Source organism: Phoca vitulina, unplaced genomic scaffold (genome assembly GCF_004348235.1).
Source record: "Phoca vitulina isolate PV1807 unplaced genomic scaffold, GSC_HSeal_1.0 scaffold1, whole genome shotgun sequence".
NCBI lineage: Eukaryota > Metazoa > Chordata > Mammalia > Carnivora > Phocidae > Phoca > Phoca vitulina.
Window position 1 is genome coordinate 100,934,645 of NW_022589704.1, and position 16,848 is coordinate 100,951,492.

A 16,848-nucleotide genomic window follows, 5' to 3' on the forward strand; every position below is an offset into this window, starting at 1 on the left:
TGTTCCTCTGCCTGAGATGGGCCCCTCTCTTTCCCCTCTCCATCAGACTTTTCCAAGATGGATTCCTTTGCACCCTCCAGGACATAGCTTAAATGTCACCTCCTAACAGAGACTTTTTTCACTACCCTGTCTCAAGTAATGCGTAAGGAGACAATTCATAACTATTGACGTGCTTGTTTGTCTACTGGTTTATCATCAGTTCTCTTCTCTGAGCTGTTCACCACTGTGTCCCCAGCTTAGCACACCCGAGGGCTCTGTATCCGTCTGAGCAGGCTAGGCTCTGCGGCAGTAACAGACAATTTCCAAATCTTAGTGCCCTCAAACCACAAAGGTTTGTTTCTCGGTCATGCTAAATGTCCATCACGGGTTGGCAGCGGGAGCACTGTGCACACTGGAGGGTCCCAGGCCATGGAGCAGCCACCACCCAAACATTCCCAGTGGCCATACCATAGAGACAAGAGCTATGGGGGGTGTCGCATTGGCAAATAAGTTCTCCGGCCCCCAAGTGATGTATGTGTCCCTTCCACTCACAAGTCATTGGTTAGAGCCAGTCACATAGCCTCACCCCACACAGGGAGCTAGAAAGTTCCATCCTACCCAGTGCCCAGGAGACAGAAGGGGAAATATTTGTTAAACGGCACTGAAGACTCATGCAATACTCAGTAAATACTTTTGAAGGAGGGAGTGTCTAGAATGTTCTTTCCACAGCTGCAAAGGGTTAGAGGGACCTTGCAGGACCTGCTGGGGATCTTGTATTCCTGTTGCTCAGGCCCCTGGCTCTGCTGGGAGGCAGAGTCCCCTCAAGAGCAGCTCAGCGGACAAGAGCATCCTGAGGCCTGACGTGGTCAACCGTAGAGGCAGCGACAGCTGGGGTCTACCAGTGCTCTTTCTCTGGTGGGACCTGTTCCTGCGCTGGGGGACAGCCCCTCCAAAAGAGTCCTGCCATTATCCTCTGAACCTACCACACTCAGCTAGGGCCTGGCATATCCAGGAGCTGAATAGATGATCCTACTGGTAAAGTCCAGAGTCTCAGAGTACTGAGGTTGAGGTGGGTAGACAGGTGGTTGGGGGTTGAGAGGCAGATCATCTTGCATCACATGCTGTTACTAATACAAAGGAATGGCCGTTATACACCCCAGGAAAGGTGAGAAAATCTCCTGTGATTGCTGCGGGTGTAGGGATGGGAGAATCCTGATCTGCCCATGACCCCGATCTTGTTCCCGGAACTACTCATTTCACTTGGGCAGGATGCTGCAGGCAGCTCACCTGTCTAAACTTCCACTGGATCAAATGGCATCACTCCAGCAGCTCCTTTCCACCAGGCTGCACACAGCATTGGCTGCACAATGGTGGTGTCACCCGCTCCCCGGTATCATGGACCTTGGGAGGAAATGCTGTCCCTGGGTTGAGGATACTTCGTGGCCTCTGGTGGCAATCACCCTTAAAGCTAACATTTGTTAAGCACTCACCAAGATCGTAGCACTCCCAAGTTCCTAGTGGGCATACTGCTCCTATTGGGCAGCTGGGGATACTGAGGCCCACGGAGGTTAAGGAACTTCCTAAAGTAACTGCTAGTTATATGGTAGAGTCCTCCTTTGACTCTATGCTTCTTCATTCCAAACCTGTGCACTTAATCATTACTCCGTAAGAAGAGGTTTGGGTCTGATTCCCCTTCTAGGTTATAAATACTAGAGAACTTCCTTTTTGAGACACCTGTTTCCCTTATCCCTTACAGTACCTAGCAGCATTTCTGCCATATACTTAGCATGCAATAAGTCTTTAATATGTATGAGAAAGATAAAACAGAAAATTTAAGGTAGTCTAACACTAGGATACTCTTCCAGTTACATGTTTTTTTTTGTTAAGCCTGCTACTGAAGACTAAGGTAAAACTTCTGTGCTTTTTGATACAGCTATTGGTGGAGGGCCTGGATCTGTTAGTTGCTTTTACACAGCAATCTAATCAAGGCACAAAGCGTCTCATATAATACACATGTATCCTAATGTATAATTATTAACAAGGGAAGAATTAGCTAGCTGCTGTGGATATCAGTTTGAACAAGAGAGTTTCCATCCCTAGAGATTATAGAGGCAGGCATTTAGACAATTGTGATACAGTGTGTCGGGCCATGTGGTTTGTGTGAGGGTCAGGGCGGCCACAAATCCTGTTAAGGGGGGTTGGAGAGGATTCAGCTCTAGGGAGGGGCGGAGAGTTAGGAAAATCAACCCGAGGTGAAATCCTATGTGGATAGAAAATGACAAATTCCCTGGATTTGGAGGACAATGACGGGGGGGGGGGGGGGGGGGGGGGGGGGGGGGGGGGGGGGTAACAGGTTGTGGGAGAAAAACCCGTCCGTGAGCTTGCCTACTGCACTTCCTGCCTCAAGGAACCTGGGGTTAGGATTCTCCCCCTTGTATGTGATCTGGATCGAGTTATTGCTAGGCACTGGTCAAGTAATTCCGTTACTGCTAATGGGATACCATTTAGCCAAGCGAGTCGTGGCGGCAGGCGGAAGTCCCGCTGCCTCAGGTGCCCCCGGCCGGCGTCCGACAGCCTCCTGGACCCTGAGACACGCCCGCGCCGCATCATAATTTTGGGTTTTTCTATATCGGTCTGCCCCTCCCTTTTGCTTTCCTCTAGTTCGGCCTCGCTCTGACCTAAATCCACGACTGGAGCGCCGTCCACCCGCCCACGCCCAGAGTCCCCGGACCAGCTCGAATCCTCCACTGCAGCAGCGGTCACGCGCAGCCAGTCCGGCCGGGGGGAAGGAGGAGGAAGTGGAGGTGGGCGGGGCAGCCGTGCGGAGCCCGCCCCTCCCGCCTACGGCGGCTTCTCACTGGCAGAGCCTCCTCCCAGCCTCCCAGCCCCACTTTGGATTGGCTAAAAGGCTCTCAGGGGGCGTGGCCTCCAGGGGGAGGGCTGGAGCGGAAGGAAAGCGCCCTCTCTCGGGAGGCGGGGTTGCCTAGGCGACGCCGGGGGCGCGCTCGGGGGTGGGGAAGCGAGCCAGGGCTGCTCAATGACAAATCGGCAGGGGACTGCTGGGGTCCGGCCCCGGGAGGAGGCGAAGGAGAGGGCGGGGCAGGTTTAAGAGCAGCGGGACCGGTGCGGACGGCCGAGGCGGCGCGGGACGGGTCCCAGGTGAGGGTGCCAGCGCCCCGACAGGCCATCTCTGGGCGGGGTGGGGCGCGGGCTGGGGAGGTGGGGTGCGCCGCCCCACTCTCGGTGGCCGCCTGTCCCCGCGCTCTGCGTGCAGGCTGTGGAGGGCGGAGGGCGACGCGGGGTTGCCGGCCTCATTCGGCCCCGGCCGGTCCCCCGGAGAAAGCCTCCGAGACCGGCCCGGGGCTGAGGAAATGGGGGCGGCGCCCCAGCCTCTCCCTTTTCGCCGCTCCTTCCCTTTTCCCACAAATGGCCTCTCCTTCCACTTCCTGCCCTTTCGGGCCTCCAGCCGGAGGATGGTCCACTTCCTCAGTTCTTTAGTTGCCGCTGTGGGCAGGGTAAGAGCTGTAACAGTGTTGCAAAAACTTGTTAGTACCTTAAGAACTTGGGCTGAACCGGGGCCGTGTTCCAAAAGTTGGTTGGTCTGTTTTTGGTCCTGTCTTGCAAGTGAGCCTCAAGTTGTTTCTTTGCCCCCCCCCCCCCGCCCCCTTTAGTTCCTTTCTGATAGAGGCTGACACCGAATGTGGCTTCTAATAGGAAGCGCCACCGACTTGATCTGTTTGGCTGGACCAGGCTTCCACTCCTCTTTTCTTGCCCTCTTGTAGGTCTGTGAGGTTATCCAGGTCGTGGTTGGTTCAGAACTGCCAGTGGCAGAGATAGCTGTGCCCAGACTGCTTGTTTGAGCAGTGTCCTTTCTGTGCTAATTTACAGATGAATATTGGAAACGTTGGAGCTTTGATATTGTTACCAGGTGAGTCTTCTGGGGAGAAGAAGTGTGGCTGGTGGACTGCTTTAGAATTGCCCCTGGAAGAGACTTGGCTGATTGTTCATTTAGGTTCCCTGTGAGGTGATTTCAACCTTTGTAGACGAGGGAACTTTATGCGATGGCCTAGCTTTCTAACCTCATTTCTTTTTAAGTTTTGGGGATGGATAGTGGGCACTGATTGTCAAAGACTATAGCGTATCTTTTAGATGTGTAAATGGCCCACATTCTACAGCTGAGCAGCGAGGTTGGTTGTCAAAGGCCCAAACAGGTGAAGGCAATGTTCCTTAAACCTGGAGCAATAGAATTAGAACATGGAAGTTCTCAGAAATGGAGTGACTGTGGAGGTGGCATTGAATATTGGGAAGAAAAGGAGGTCAGGGTGTGAAGACCTAGGTTTGATACTGGTTTTGAAACTTTATTAGGGGTGGGATCTTGAGCATGACTTTTCACCTGAGCTGGAGAGCACGCAGCAGTGAGAAGGTGGCAATTGTTTTCCCTGCCTGTTAGGAGAACATGAAATTAGGAATGTTGAAGGTGTTCTTTGTGGTAGTGGGGGTGGGATGGAGGTAGGGGTAGGAATAAGGCCAAGGATACACATTCCTTGTGTGTGGTTTTAGTCCTGTCCCCTCATCTGCTTTCTTCTGACCATGTCTGAGTCTTTCCTTCCTTTTCTTTTCATGGTATTTCCCATGGGAAACAGTGGGGATCTGAAATCTCAGCAAGATTTCCCTAGTGGTACAAACTTTCCCAGGACTTTGTGAATATGGGACCGAGACACATAGGTAGGAAGACAAGAATTCAAATGTCAAATGGGATCTAAACGGGTGTTGGTGGAAGGTGGAAGAAGTAGAAAAGTTTTGAATTCTTGAAGGTTCTTGCCTTGGCTGGAGATGGTTTGAGACTCTGGAAATTTGTAAACCAGAGAGTTGAGGTAATCCGTTGTGCCACATCACCCGATCCCACTATGCCTCTTGGCATTCAGTTACTAAATTCCTCTCCACTCATGGAATTTATGGAGTTAGAAACATCAGTGGAGACCTTTTCTGAAAGTTAAATTTGGAGACAGTATAACAACAGTGTTGGAAGAGATCTTGGTGAACTCTTCTAATGTTCCCAGTGTAACTTGTCTCAAGATGATAGGCAAGAGTCCCACTTTTCATTGGCTCCGATTACTTCTAAACAAACAGCCCCTGCTGTTAGATATGCAAGATGCTTGAGATTTTTTTTTTTCTTCAAGTGAGTATGTGTTGTTGAGAAGTCTGAATCAGAGAGACCAGAGTACCAGAGAAAATGGGACTCTTTCCTAATCACGGGGGAGGTGGGTAGGGAAGAGGAGGGAAATTAACATTTATTGAGCATCAGCTATCCACTTGGCACGGACCCACTGATCTAACCAATATCAGATATGTAGCTGGCCTTGGAGATTTGGCCATGAACTGGCTCTTTTAGCTCCTCAGTTCTTTTGATTACTTAGAAATACAAATATGGGCATGTATGTCCACGTATTCTTAAAGGTTTCAAAAAGGAGAGACCAGTAGGCGAGAGTGGGAAGAAAGATGAAAAGAATGTGGAAGTGGGAAGTCAAAGAGGGAAGGTATTTCAAGTTTATGTTGCTCTTAAGAAAAGGAACTGCTTATAACAATAACAGAGTGTTCTCTGTGAACACTCCAACAGAGAGTGTTCTCTGTGATGGGTGTCAGTGAATCTTCAGGGAGTTTGTGCTTTTTGAAAAAAATTGAAATCTAAATGCAGGAAGTGGTGCTGTTAATCAATACTTGCTAATACATTGTCATTGTTGCTTTTGCCAGGGCTTTGTGGGCAACTTAGCTATAGTATACTCTAGGCCCACCAGATTGGGAATGGACAGAAAATTTCAAGTGAGGTCTGATCCAAATGAAAACATGTCACACTATGTAATTTTACTTAGTATATGGCATGAGTTGAAGGAAGTATAGTAGTTTGGTCCTGTGTAGCTGGCCACTTCGTAGTTTGACTGTCTTGAATGAATTTTCTGCTGCGTACTGTATTACCCGAAACGTAACAGCTTCAACAGTTTCTGGAGTTCAGGAATCTGGGAGCAGCTTGGTGGGTGCTTCTGGCTCAGGGTCTCTTCTGAGGTTGTTGTCATCTGAAGGCTGGACTGGGGTTGGAGAATCTGCTTCCAGGGTGGCTCACTCACATGGCTGCTGGCTGGAAGCTTCAGTACCCCACCGAGTGGGCCTCTCTCCATAGGACGCTTCACAACATGGTAGCTAAGTTTCTCCCCAGAGCAAGTGATCTGAGAGAGGGAGAGACAGAAAGCAGACAATCAGGATGGAAAGTGTGATATCTTTGTATCTAATTTTGGAGGTGACATACCATCCCTTCTACTGGCACACAGGCCAAACGTGGTACAATGTGGGAGGGGACTGCACGAGGGAGCTTGAGGACCCTTGACATTGTCCGAGGCTACCAAATTTCCTTTTGAAGGTTTAGACCAGACATTATTGAGAAAAATCTTTGTTTTATATGCTTACTAAAGTATGTACTCCAGGAGAATAAAATGCAGCTGGAGTTTTTACCATTTTAGAAACTTTTAATATTAGACTTTTAACTTTATGTTCTTTCTTCTGGTTCTTCATTGTCAGATGCTAGAATTAATTAGCCAAATATGCAGTAGCTTTGGAAATTAGAAATTTAAATCTTGCTGATCCCTAAAGCAAATGAAACAGCTGAGGTTTTTTTAACCGTAAAAAAATTGTTAAACAATGATTGCCAAAACGAGTTCCTTGATGAACAGCTTAAAATTAGTCATTAATCATCTGTGTATTTTTAAAAATAAAACTCACTGGCAAAGTAGCTAAAAAAAAAAATCTTGGAGAACCTAAGCCCCCCCCCCCCCCCCCCCCCCCATTATTTTAAATCTTTGGACACTATTTATTGGGCCAGCACTTTTTCATTTCTCTTTTGAAAACCTAATATCTTTTAATTATCCACTTGGATAGAAGGACTTTATTCTTTTACCTTCTAGATGAAATCTTCCTGAAGTGTCTACAGGTGGAGAGAAGAGGCATTCTGAGCCTGAAGCCTGATTAAATGACCTCTGAGTTCCCTTCCATCTCTGAAATTTCTGTGATTGTAGTAGTTTCATTTAACAAATATCCTTGGAATGAGGTGTATTTAGAACAAGAGAGTTCATAAATCATGTTAAAATGTAACTTCAGAAAGCGAAGGCTGGTGAGAGTGGCTTTTGTTCATCCCAGCTCAGCCTAGAGTCGTCACTGGGTGGATTGGACACTCAGCACAACTTGTGTTTCCTTTCTTCCCATTTTTGGCCTTTTCCCCCATTCGCTGCCCTCGTTTGTGAGCTAGTATCTTTCTTTTCTTTCATCCTGCCTCTCCTATCATCCCACTCCTTCCTTCCACCCCACTCTGTGGGGAAAAACAGGAAAGGATGGGTAGACAGTTATAGAGTGTGGATTAGCTCATCCTCTTCTTAGTAGTGGATTTAGTGAAGGTGGTACCTCTACTCATACTTGCATGTTAAGCCTTTTTAAAATCTAAAATTATATGTGTTCATTCATTAAGTGCTGCCATTTTTTTCACGTCTAAAGGGGTTCTGTACCCACTTCCAAGGCAGGGTGTGTGTGTGGTTTTTTCAGCACCACCGCACAATTCTGACACCAGCTGGGTGTCTACATTTTGACTCAATTCTGACACTGTTTACTTGGAGACAGCATCAGTTCCACAGATTAAGGGCCTGGTCCCACAAGACCACACTCCACTTCAGATGCCAGTCGCAAGCCCAGATTGTTACCTGTGCTTCTGATTGACTCACTATAAATCAGAGGTGTTCATAACCCCCTGCTTGGGTTTGATTAACGTGCTAGAGCGCCTCACAGAACTCGGGAAACCCGTTTACTCATTAGATTACTGCTTTATTACAAGGGATATTAAAGGATATGAATCAATAGCCAAATGAAGAGATACATGGGGTAAGGTCTTGAACAAAGGAGCTTCTGTCCTCATGGAGTCGGGGGCCCACCATGGTGGCATGCGGAAGTATCCTGTCTGGTTCCCCAACCTGGAAGCTCTCCGAACCTCCCTTTGGGCTTTTATGGGGGCTTTATTACCTAGACATGATTGATGAAATCATTGCCGTTGGTGATTGATTCAACCTCCAGCCCCTGCATTGTCTCTGGCCTGGCCTGCTGTATCTCCCACATCTGCTCTTGGCCCTTCTGTTTCTCCGCACTCTCGCTAGAGTGAGCTTTTCAACAGGCAGGTCTAATGGTGTCACCAGTTTGCTTGAAGCACTTCAGTGGCTTTCCAGTGCCCTCAGTAGAAAGTCTAAAATCCCTAAACTGCTGGGCCTACAGGGTCTTAAATGATCTGGCCCTTTCCTTTCCCGTGTAGTTCCATGTCACGGCGGACTCTGTGTCTTTCTCTCTGCGCCAGGCGTCCACAAGGGTCTTCAGTTACTTGACTGTGTGTCGCTTGCTTCCTCTTGCTTCAGGCCTTCCTAAAAGCAATACAAGAGGAGAGGAGAGCATGTGAAAGGGATCCTAGGTGGGAAGGCACTGGGCATATTCATGGAACTGAAAGAAGGCAAAGCTGGCTAGCGGAAGAAAGGTCTTGTAGGCCATGGTGACTAGCGGGTTTGGATTTTATTCATGGTGCGCCATTAAAGGGCTTTACGTACGGGGGGCTGTGTGGGGAATAGGTTGAAGAGGGGCTAAAGTGGCCGTGACACGTCCTTTAGGAAGTCGTGGCCCTTCAGTGGTTGGTGCCCGGGCCTAGGGTATGGCAGAGATGGAAGAAGCGGGTTTCGGAGAGGGAACCAGTAGAATTGGCCACGAACTGAGCTGGGGGAGAGGCACGGGGGAATCAAAGATAACTCCCAGGTTTTTGGCTTTAGTAATAACTTGGATACAACTAGTTACTTGAGTGACTGCTAGGTGGGGGATAGCGGAGAAGGGGCAGATTTGAAGCGGGGCAGGAAGAATCAAGAATTCTGTTTTGGGAAGGTTAAGTTTGAGATGCGCGCAGGACACCCACAGGGGGAGAGGTGGCAATTAGGCAGAGGGTCAGGAGTCTGGAGGGCAGGAGAATGCTCTGGGCTGCGGCTTAAAGGTTTGGGAGTTGCTTGTAGAGCAGCCGGAATGGATGAGGCCACTGAAGGAAAGTGTAGGGGTGGGGAGGGTGTAAGACCCAGCTCTGAGGAGGCCGGGAAGAGGAGGAAGAGCCGGCTGGGGAAGCTGCCAGCAAGCTGCCAGAGAAGCAGTGAGCCGGTGGGAGAGCGGGGAGCCCTCGAGGCCGGGCCGGGCCATATCCGGAGGGAGATGCCAAGAGTGGTGTTCGAACTGGCCTCCTACGGGCCTTCCCCTTTCTAGGCAGTGTTCTCTCACAGTTGCTACAAGCAGAGAGGGCCTGGGAGAGGAGAAAGAGAACAGTTTTTACTGGAGTGTGCAACGGGGAGTTTATTGGTGATTCTGACCAGCCCAATTTCAGGAAGTTTTGCTGGGGGGAGGGAGCCACACTAGAAGGGATTTTGTGAATGACGTCATAAGGGAGGGAGACACGGGGCCTTGTTATGCAGAGTGGGGTCCTTGGGCCCCCTACCGACAGTCATCTGGGAGTTGGTTGGCAGTCCTGACTCTTGCTGAATCAGAATACACACACACTTCAGCGAGATTCCCAGGCAACTAAAGTTTGAGAAGCATTGGTATAGATAACCAGGGCTACGGGGAAATTGTGTCACTAACTAGAGGGACGTATGGCCATCAAAGGGGTGTGTGTGTTTGGCATGAAGATTAAGTAGAGAGTGTCTGTGCTGTCGGGGATGATCCCCTACGGAGGTAAAGACTGATTAATGATGCAGGAAAAAGGGGATAATGGTAGGAGTGACGTTCCTGGGCAGGGAGGTAGTGGCGCATGGAGTCCAGAGCCTGTGTGGAGTGCTTGGTCTTTGCTAAGAGCAGGAGTGTGCTATCCATATAGCAGGAGACAGGAGGAGGTGGGCATGGATGCTGGTAGGTTTGTAGATTTGGTGGAGGGGCAATGAAGTTTGTCCCTGATGGCTTGTGTTTGGGAAAAATGAGGTGAGGTCATCTGTGCAGAGTGAGCATAGGGAAGGTGTGGAGGGGAACCCCAGTAAAATTTCTAGGCAGTGTTGAGTGAATTGCCCATTCCTGGTTTGGGATCATAAATGCATTTAATGTGAAGCTTCCTAAGGCTGGCTGCAAGAATCTTTTCCCTCTCCAGGGGAGTTGGCTTGCCAGGTGCTGGGGCTGGAAGGGAGTGGAAGAGGCCAGGGCGGGACTATATCAGCAAGAGGGCTTTCATACTGTGAGATCTAAGCTGCTGAAGGAGGGAGGTGGGGCCCGGAGGGAGTTAACGCCCAGAGAGAGTGCTAGAGGCCAGGGCTTGCCCAGCAGGCAGGACACTGTGGTAGCGGAACGTAGTGGGTACTTAAGCAAGTGAGCTAGAAGGAAGGAGGAGCTAGAAGGAAGGAGCCTGAGGCTGGAGACTGGGAGGAGACAGCTGTTTCTGATGGTGATGAAGTGCAGGGCCTGAGCACAACAGTGTGACGGAGAATGAAGGAAATGGTTTTCAGAGAAGAGGCCAAGGACTTGGGGGAGGCCGAGCTCTCTGACAGTCGTCCGTATGAACACAGGGGTCACTGAGGAGGATGACGGGAGATGGGGTAGAAAGGAAGTCTGTAAACCGGAAGCAATACCAGCAGTAGATGAGGGAAGTGACGAGGTCAAGATGACACGAGGGCAGCCAGGTGGGGGAAAGCGGATTGCCTACGCCTTGAAGATGCAAGAGGAAGGAGATTATCTTTTGGAGGAAGTCCTCTACTAGAAGTGACAGTGGAAGGGAGGAAAGACACTTTCTTCCTGGCCCTGAGGCACATGGCTGGAGAGGAAGATAGAATCTGCTTAAGATAGGTGTCCCCAGGGCACACCCAAGTCTCAGGGAAAGCTAAAAGGTAGAAGAACGTTCTTGGAAGAGGTGGAGGGTCTTGAAGAGTTGGCTGGTATTCTGGGCATGGGTGGGGTGGGTGGGTGGGGAATGAGTCATTTCAGAGGATGGCTGCAGTCCTGTGGGGAAGGGAATCCTAGTAATGAGGGAAGTGGGGGGGGGGATCGTCTGCACTTCTGCGGGGGGGACTGGATGTTCAGCAGTATGCTGCCCCCCGTGGAGAAGGCAGACCCTCTTCTGGCACTGTAGCTCCCCAGTCATGGCTGGCTGGCTGGCAGCTTCCTTAGGCTCCCTAACCCTTCATACACGACCTAGCAGGGAAGAGAATAAAGGACTTTTTCTGTGAGAGAAATTTCCGGAGCTGCTGGAGGAGATTTAGGGTAGGTCCGGAGATGCCCACTGGCAGTGCTTCTGAAGGTGAGTGACATCGTCTTTTGGGTGATAGAGAAGAGAGAGGGTCTGAAGGGCCTCTGATGATAATACTCCTACTCTTGTTTCCATATTGAAAATGCTTCTGAGGCCCTGAAGCCTTTAGTACGAATTTTCCCATTTGTTCCTTCCCGGTTACCCTGAAAGATAGACAGGGCGAATACTGAGGCCGAGGAGGGTGAAGTGACTAGTCTAGTGATACAGTGAGTGAGCGGCTGAGCGAGGTCCAGAGGCCAGGCCTCTTCCTTCCTAGTGTGGTGTTCTGGACTGGTGTCACCTCAGTTCTCAGAGGACTGAGTCTCGGCAAAGGAATCTCCCTGGCCTATTCTTGTCCTTCTTTAAGGACTGGCAACTCATCCTGCCTTCGAGTAGGTTTGGCTGCTAGACCAACTTCTTTCTCAGGACTTTCTAGAATACCAGAATGATGTCCAAAAACCAGGTAAGTGCTTACTCAGAGCCAGGTATTATATACGATAGGTGTTTTCTCATTTAGTCTCCATAATAACCCTGAGGATACACACGCCCTGTGCATTTTACAGAGGAGACTGAGGCTGAGAAAAGCAACTTCACTAAGGGAACTAAGGGCATTAGCTGCCCAATGGCAGACTCCAGACTTCAAGCTGACTGTTTTTTTCTCCCGTCCCACGCTGTCATTGGTGTAGAACTACTGAAAAAAATTGTGGTAAAATATACATAGCATAAGATTTGTCATTTTAGCGATTTTTTGAAAAGAAAGCTCTACACCCAATGTGGGGCTTGAACTCATGACCCTGAGATCAAGAGTCATTGCATGCTCTACTGACTGAGCCAGCCAGGTGCCTCTCTGTCATTTTAGTGATTTTTAAGTGTGAATTAAGTACATTCCCCGTGTTGGGCAATCACCACCACCATCCATCTCCAAAACATTTTCAATCATCCCCATTTTGCAGCTCTGTGCTCATTAAACACAAACTCTTATCCTCTCCTCCCTGGCCCCTGGCAACCACTATTCAGCTTTCCATCTCTATGAATCAACGCTTCTAGGTGCCTCATATAAGTGAAATCGTATCGTTTTTGTCCTTTTGTGTCTGGCCTATCGCACTTAGCCTCATGTCCGCAAGGTTCATCCATGTTGTAGCTTCTGTCAGAATTTCATTCCCTTTTCAGACTGAATAATATTCCATTGTACAGATAGACCACGTTTTGTTTTCCATTCATTCATCAGTGGACACTTGGGTTGCTTTCACTTTTGACTGTTGTGAACAGTGCTGCTGTGAACATGGGTGGACAAATCGGTTCAAGTCTCTGCTTTCGGTTCTTTGGGCTATATGAGAACGGCTTTTTGTGGTCTCTTTCCTCCTGGAACTTCTCCCCTAGTTGCCTGTGCCTTTCTCTCTTTAACGAACTTTCTGATCCATAGTTCTATGTCGTTGATAAAAATTCCAGTATATCACACCGTGTTTGAAGGTCTTCCCCGCCCCACCCCAGTCCACTAATGAGCAGCCCAGTGTCATGGCTCAGAAGCCAGGCTGCTGGTGTGCTAGCCCTGCCGTAGACTACTTAAGTGACCTTGCGAGTTCTCCAAGCTCTGAGTGTGTGCTATATGCTAGTAGATGCTGTAGAAGTGGAAATAATAGTAGTACATCTCTAAACTGGATTGTATTTGGATAAGTAATTCAGAACAAGGACGTGTGTGCTAGTTCCAAATTTGACCTTCAGCTACTGAGAGATAAAGTGGTTCTATTTTTTTAAAAAGATTTATTTATTTATTTTTGAGAGAGAGAGAGAGAGCGCGAGCACGAGCGGGGGGTGGGGAGGGGCAAAGGGAGAAGCTGACTCCCTGCTGAGCAGGGAGCCCGATGCGGGACTTGATCCCAGGACCCTGGGATCATGACCTGAGCCGTGGGCAGATGCTTAACTGACTGAGGCACCCAGGCGCCTGAGATAAAGTGGTCCTAATGTCTCTGAGGCTGCCTTTGCAGGTGGGAGGAACTGGAGTCTGTATACATTGGTAGACCTCTCCAAGGCCAGTGAAATTCCCAGATTCCATTGGGGCTGAGGGTATAGTGGGAGAGGGCTTTATTTCAGAAACAACTGTATACTTAAAAAAAAAAAATCAGAGCTTGCAAATTACCTCCCACTGTAGTTCAGTTGCTTTGTAGTTCAGGAAAGTCATCATAGAAATGAATTAACTTTTCAAAGTTTACCAGTTACCAAATATCCTCTTAAGACCAGATCTCTCAACCCAGATGGAGAACTTGGTTACTTTTTCCAAGTACTGAGCGTCTCCTAAGTACCAGGCACGCTGAGCACACAAAGTTGAATGGGCAGCCCTCCGTGTGATGGGAGAGACAGACCTCACCTAAGAGGAAATGACCGGTTTATCTCCATGCAACAGTAGCCTTATCGGCAGGCACGGGGCCCCACTTCTGAGAGGGTCAGCCACGCTGGGGGAGATCTAGGAAAGTGGCGGTGGAAGTATTTAGACTGTTAAATTACGGGCGATCCTTGAACAGGAGGAAGGACGGCGGTCCTGGCAGAGGGAATGACATGTGCATAAGGGTACAAACTAGAAGCAGAGTGCTTATGGTGAGTGACGTCAGAGCCTTCTGGTTTTTGTTTTAGTTAATTTAACTTTTGTTCATTTAGGTGTGTGTGTGTTTTGGCGGGAGAACATACAAAGAGATATTCATTAGGAGCAGAAAGACCTAAAACAAATTTCCTTAGGCACCCGGGAGCACTAATTGAAGTTGTTTTGCAGATTTAGTTTCAGAAAAAACCAGCAAAAGACTGGAAAGGAACTTAGATCATTGAATTCAACTTCCTTATTTTTATAGACATGGAAACTGAGTCATATGTGTACGACAGTATAAAAATATTCTATCCACTGGTGCTAATGACAATAGCAGTTGTACAAGGGGAGGGAAAATTGAGTTTCCTTCTTTAAGTAAGTACGGGTCGGCAAGGCTGAGCACACAGAAAGAGAAACGCGGAGAACTCTGATGACTTAAGTTGTGTCTTCCCGGGACTCTCACTGCTGGAGGGCCCTAGTCAATGCAAAGCAGTAAGAAAACACAAGTTTACCAAATCGAGAAGTCAAGACTGAGTGTCTTCATTTAATAGAAAGATTTAGCAGAGGTTCAGCAGCAGCCCTAGTGAGTTTGTCTGTGGAGAGATTGTTCACTAACCGATACACATTCTTTACCAGGTGACCAGCAGTACCTGGAGCTGAGGGGCTCTGAGCCACGTCGCATGTTACTCCGGTCGCTTAGCCCATCACGTTGTGCTCGTCCCTGTAAGGGCCTGTGCCCCTTTCTCAGAATGTAAAGTCCTAGGAGAGATGGTCAGTCCGAAAAGGCACTGCCAATTGAGTAACAAAGGTTCAAAAATCCTCTCAGAAATCCTTATTTACATCAGTGGGTGAAATGATGGGATTCTTATGAGTACTAGGTTGCTCTCATTTTTATAGTGTCCTTGGTATAACCGTGGGGAGTTGGCCTATTGTATTGAAATACCAGACCCCAAGACGACAATTTTTTGTTTACTCTGAAACTTGTTTAATAAATAAACTTTCTTTGCTTGATGATCTGGAAGTCTCTGTTTTAAGGGCCTGTGTTATAATTAATAATGACAACCCCATAATAAGTTCAAATACATATTTAAATGACAACCTTAAGAGAGTCAAAGTCATTAGTGATAAATCCAGAAAGCTTAAAAAATAGAAATTCATGTCATCCATTTGCCCAGCTTGGCTTGTGAAACAAGGAAATGATGGCTTAAACTTTTTAGGTTTTTGGCCATAAGTAATGGAAATAAGATATGGCTGAATCCAGGTGTTAAGTTTACACAGCATTCTAGATTTTATGATGACCATAGTTTGGGTCAACTTTATGTTCTTTAGGCTGCAGCACGGTTTATGTGATAAAAGGGAAATATTCCTACCGTACAAGAGTGTAAGAGGGCAAAGGGCAGACCTGGAGCCCCGCCTCATGGATCCTTAATAATGGAAGAAATAAGGGAAAAGCCAATAAGCAGAAAATGAAAGGAATTGCAAGTTATGATCAGTGCAGTGAAAGAAGCCAAGGGGCCGACGTGGAGGATGAGAGGGTCTACCTGAGGTGTGGGGGTCCTGGGAGGCCTCTCCGAGGAAGTGACATTTAAGTTGAAAGTTATAGGAGAAGGAATCCGGTTGTCAACCGTGAAAAGGCTCCGGGTTGGGAGGGGGTGAGGCGGGCAGAGTAGTAGGCGGAGAAGTGGGAGAGGTGGAGCCTAGGGATGGGGGAAGAGCAAGTGGGTTCTGGAGACTCCATCTGAGCCCCTGGAGCAGGCTTTATTCTCGGACACGCGGTTACGTGAGCCAATAAATCATTGTTTTGCTTAAGCTCCTTTCAGTTGGGGTTTCTTTCATTGTGGACAAGAGTCCTAATCCTGTAAGGGGGCAGAATATTTGAATTCCCTGGAAGCACCTGCAGCGGGAGTTGCTGTTCGTAGAGCTCATGCTTTATTCATGCAGAATGAAGTATTTTTGTGTCATTATATTTTCCCTCTGGCCCTGCCTGGGTCCGATTCCTTGGACTTGAATTGTATGTGTATTTCAAAGCCATTACGTATAGTCAGTTGGGACTCTCTTGGTTGGAAGTGATAGTAACGTAAGGTACATGAGCTCACACCACAAAGGGGAATTTATTGGGTGGACACCAGTACATGTCACTGACTCAGCGGAAAGATGAAAAAGCAAGCCCAGGAAGGGGCCAAGGATGCGGCTGGGACTCCGGAGCTTCTGGAACCAGCCCCCTGAATGCTGCCAAGATGATCCCTGTGTTTCCTCCGCATGTGCTGGCTTTGTCTCTCCTTCTTGCTGTAGATCGGCTATTGCTGCTTGGCCAAAACACATAGCTGCCAGTTTGCAAAAACGAGTGGCCTGTAGACATTCTTTGTTTGCTCACAGTGCTTTTAAAAACTGATTTAATTATTAACATTTAAAAAGGGAGATTGCACATAAAATTCCAAATTTCTGGCATTTCTTAAAGAATCACAAGTTTGACATTCCTAAATCTCAGCAATCAACAGGTGCTTCTTCTGGGAAAGCCAATGCATTGTCCAAAGGGCCACCGGAGGGCTGCTGCTCTCTTACTTCTGCTGGGGGCTCCTGGTCCCAGCTGTAGCTGTCATGGGCCTAGCTGCTCAGTTTTGTACCCATTCCCTAGCTCGGGGCCGGCGCCCTCCTTGGGATCAGTCGGTTTGTCCCAGGGGATGGGGCCACCTACTAACCTGGCATGTCTTATCTTCCTCACCCCTCTCTCCGGTCCTGTAATAACCATGTGGATGATGGAGGGGAGCAGTTTCTAGAAAAGAGATGCTAGGCAGACAGTAAATATCTTAAGTTATGTATTTGGATAAAGTTGTGTGCTATTTAGTGAAATCTTTTTAAACTCATTTTTACTGATGTACGTTTGCCAAAAGGGCCCGTTATTCTTAATATACTTAACATACTTTAAGTAGTCCTCTGCTTTTTTATCTTGGAGGAGAGCTGGAAGACTTCATGGAAGCCT

The 16,848-nt window shown here is 48.3% G+C and overlaps 1 protein-coding gene across 2 annotated transcripts in view; it reads left to right on the plus strand.

Moving 5' to 3' along the window:
* The first annotated feature begins 2,955 nt into the window (after nt 1-2,955).
* Nucleotides 2,956-16,848, plus strand: part of RALB (RAS like proto-oncogene B) — a 43,827-nt gene continuing 29,934 nt past the window's right edge. The window contains exons 1-2 of one of the 2 annotated variants that reach the window (XM_032412158.1): nt 2,956-3,138; nt 3,762-3,907. The gene's annotated coding sequence lies outside the window, so the exon portion shown is untranslated. The remainder of the gene's footprint in view (nt 3,139-3,761; nt 3,908-16,848) is intronic. The other variant, XM_032412156.1, reaches the window with a different exon arrangement.